Below are 4584 nucleotides of genomic sequence, written 5' to 3'. Positions count from 1 at the left end.
ATGATTATCCTCAGTGTTAGCATTAGAAAGTGATTTTTTTATAACGTGATAGTCTTAAGAACCTTTGTAACATGTTATGTAAAAAAACCCCGGCGTAAAAAAGCTTTTGCAAATGCCGTGTCAAATAAACGTTATATGAAAAAAAAACTGCTTTGCGTTTACATCACACAAATTACAATATGCAACTTTAATAAGATTTCCACTTCCGTTATCAATCTGCTTTCTCGAAAAAAAGTTCTTGACATCACTTTCTGCTAACATGCTCTTTGCAATTTTCACACCAGACAAAACGTACGCATTTACCTTACCATTGATGTCGAATTCTTGTCTTCGCACGGCTCCAAAGAATGCGTGGGGCACATTTGTACCACCTTGCAACGTTCTAGGGTTAATGCAATCACCCCAAAATTTGTTAACTAGTGTAGTGTTGTAATAATTATGCAGTTACATATAGACGAGCGCATTGTTGACGAATAGCCTTAAAATGGCGAAATTACGATAAATCTACCCAATTCCACTATTCTTACTTCTTGACCAAGCAACTCTTCATCCTCAAACAACGCAATGTAACTAAGAAGGTCAAATTACTATTGTTTTTTCTATCAGTACCAAAAGTCTAGTCAATTATACGCATGCTGTTAAGTGAATCGCACCGCGCATTTCTAGCCTTCAAATGTTTTCATATTTTTGCCTTTCTCCTATAGAAAGGCTATCACTCTGAAAACCGACTACTTAACCGAAGCCCGGAGGGCTCAGTCTCTTATACCATTCGACTCAGTTCGTCGAGTTAGGCAAATGTCTGTTGACTTCGTTGAGTTCGGAAAACGTGTTTATTCGTATGTTTGTGTGTATCTGTGTGACCAACAATTGCGCATCGGTTACTCGGAGATGACCGAACCGATTTTCTCAAAACAAGCCTCAAATGGAAGGTATAATATGTAGTGTGGTGTAGTATCGCCCTCCACTTACCCTAACGCCTCCACTTTTCATCAACCCCACCCTCCCCCCTTGGCCACCCTCGCACCCGCATTAGAGCAATGCAAAAAAACGCACTGAAATCTCAAAGGCCTGTGACAAATAGCAAAGTAACATCAGATGCCAAATTTCATATAATTTAGGCAATTTTAGACCTCCGCCCACTTTGCTTGAAGTTTTGACATTGGTTTCATAGGAAAATACAGTGTGTGATCTATTACTTTTTGATTACTATCGGTTTTTTGCCTTTCTCATATAAAGAAAGGCTATGCAATCACTGTAAAAGTCGACTTTTTAACCGAGGCCCGGAGGGCCGAATGTCATACACCATTCGATTCAGTTCGTCGAGATCGGCAAATGTCTGTGTGTGTATGTATGTGTGTGTGTATGTGTGTGTGTCATTTAAACTCACACAATTTTCTCAGAGATGGCTGAACCGATTTTCACAGTTTCATCTGAAAGGTATAACGCTCCCATAAGCTGCTATTGAATTTTCAGTTGATCCGACTTCCGGTTCCGGAGTTGCGGGTTGAAGAGTGCGGTCACACAGCAAATTCCCATATAAACTGGTACCACCATGATGTTCAAATGATGTAAAACATATTAAAATTGATGTAACATTACTCTAGTTCGCGGGTCTGGATCACTAATGATCAATCAAAGCAGCTTTGACCACATTGGCCACCTATGACGGTTCATGACGCCCCCGGGGAACCCGCCAAGTTCCTAAGCTAATATCACAACTATTCCCCAACGAATTCTCTACCGATTTTCACAAACTTGATTTCAAATGAAAGATACAGTAATACCATTGACTGCTGCTAAATTTCATACGGTTCTGACTCTTGCTTCCGGAGTTACAGGGGCGTTAGTAAGGATACACTGGAATTTCCCATATAAATCGGTACAATCGTAATACCTCAGATTCTAAAAACTATTGAAATGGTCACCAAATTACTTCTAATCGAGATCACTGATCGCCAATCGAACATTCTTTGAATATATTGTCCACTATCGACGATTCCGGAAGTCCCGAATTCCGGGCATATTCCACAATTAAAGTCACATCGGTTCTTCGGTGATGACTGAACCGATTTTCTCAAACCAAGTCTCAAATGGAATGCAAAATATGCAGTTTAGTATTGCGTCGCTGCCCCTCCTCCCCGCCTTGCCCTTACACCTCCCTCCTTCATCACTCCCCTCCCCTTGGACCACCCTCACGCCCGCATTTCGTTCATCCACCCCGTATACCAAAATAAGATGAAGGATTTCTGACGCATCCTCCACTCCCACTTTACTAACCCCCCATTCCCTCTACTTTCAAACCCATTCCACCAACATTTCAAAATATAATCACATGAAGATAACATTGAACTCATGCTGATTAAGCTAATTAAATATTATTCTTTTGCCTTTCTCATATAGAAAGGTTATGCAATTGCTCCAAAAACCGACTTTCTAACCGAGGCCCGGAGGGCCGAGTCTCATATAACATTCGACTCAATTCGCCGAGATCGCAAAATATCTGTGCGTATGTGTGTGTATGTATGTGTGTATGTATATGTGTATGTATGTATGTATGTATGTATGTATGTATGTATGTATGTATGTATGTATGTATGTGTGTGTATGTGCGGATTTGTTAACCTAATATCCACATCGGTTTCTCGGAGATGGCTGAACCGATTTTTACAAACTAAGATTCAAATGAAAGGTATAATATTCCCATAGGTTGCTATTGAATTTCATTTTCAACCGACATCTTGTTCCGTATTACGAGTTGAAGAGTATGGTTACAAAACAAAATTTGTTGATTTGTCCACATCGGTTCCTCGGAATTTTCTGAACCGATTTTGACAAACTTGATTTTAAATGAAAGGTCCATCAGCTGCTGTTGAATTTTGTGTGGATCCCAGTTCTGGTTCCTGAATTACAGGGTGATACGTACGATCGCGCAGCAAATCCCGATTCTAACGAATTCTGCGATGAATGTAAAAAGGTGAAATTTTTTCCAAAATGTTAACACAACTGTTGAATTTGTAGATCTAGGTCACCAACAGTCATTCAAAGTCTCTTTGGCGACACTGGTCACCATCGACGGATCCGGAAGCATCCAAATTCAGAATAACGGTTATATTGGTTTCTCGAAAATGACTAGACCGATTTGATCAACTTAGTCTCAAATGAATGGTGTTGCGTCCCCGGATACTGATATTAAATTCCATCTCCATCCGACTTCCGGCTCCGGAGTTACGGGTTGTGGAGTGCGATCACATAGAAAACTCCGATTCAAACCGATACCGCGATGAATGCAAAAAGGTGCTCTTATATATACTTACCAAGTGTAATAAGAATGAAAGACATTTCCATAATGTTATATTGTACGAACCAGCTATTAAATCATAGTTTGGCGAAATGAGAAAGGCACAATTGCACCTCTAGGTGGATTAAAACAGGTTTTTTTTATTAGGAATAACGTGACGATATGAACTGGATCATAAAAATGTTGGATTAATTTTCAGTATTCGACGAAGTTGTAGACAAAGAAAATAAGCTTCTTATTTTTGCTTGCAGCGATTTTTCAGATGCATACAGTGCCACCTAACGGTGAAATCTAGGATTTTCCGATTAAATCCAAATTTGGAGTAGACACTCCTGGTGAGACTAGGAATCGACTCAAGTGCAGGCCTATGGTTTCTCTTTTTCTTGATATTCTAGTATGCATGTAAATAACTTCATTGACAAAAATCGCTGAAAGGAGTGGCCATTTAAAACCGCGATTGTTTGTTTCTGTCGGAAGAAATGAATATGACAAAGCTTAAGCATAAATGGAAGGGCATCTGAAGTAAAATGAAGGACGCTTGGTAACCATACTTAAAGGTAAAAAAATAGGTACTCCTATGAAAGATTGTAGAAGCCAAAAAATTGCGGTTAGCCAGGAGCTACTTGGTTCAGCAAGTCGAAGGATTTGCGTCCACCCAGATCTCAACTATTCGATTGTTGGGATTATGATAAATCAGCTTCCAATGTGCAACAGTAAAATTAAGATGCGTTGAATTATCGAAATAATTAAATTGTCAGCCAAGTGAAAAAGAATAATTAATCCATTAAACCATTGATAATCTATCTACATCCATCGCTAAATATAGGCTTTATAAATCAAATCGGATTTGTTGCAGTTTCCTCCTTTCTGTTGGTTCAAAGCATCCAGTTTGGGATGGAATCAATTATTTTCCTCGTAACAAGTGAAATAAATATTTTAATATAGTGGCTGGAGGCTAAATAATCTCATTACAAAAAATTGGTAGCTATCTATCAGTAGCGCAAAAAAATATCAGATGAGACAAACGATGTACAATTTAGTAGGGGTACCACCTAGTAATACGGTCATAACCAAAGGCTCTCGAAATATACAGATGCATTCTAAGTTAGTTGTGGTGCCAGATTCTACTATATAAAGCTATCTGCTCTGTTAAACTCTTGCCAACAATTCCCAATGCAATTTAAACTGACTGGCTGTCTATTTTTGGATCGCAGAATAATTGGGTAAGAAAAGATAAAGCAAATATTTAAAAATCCAAGTTTAATTTCAATTCAGTTGTATCTGTT

The sequence above is a fragment of the Topomyia yanbarensis genome, chromosome 3 (assembly GCF_030247195.1).
Source record: "Topomyia yanbarensis strain Yona2022 chromosome 3, ASM3024719v1, whole genome shotgun sequence".
In the NCBI taxonomy this organism is placed as follows: domain Eukaryota; kingdom Metazoa; phylum Arthropoda; class Insecta; order Diptera; family Culicidae; genus Topomyia; species Topomyia yanbarensis.
Note: the sequence above shows the minus strand (reverse complement) of the source record.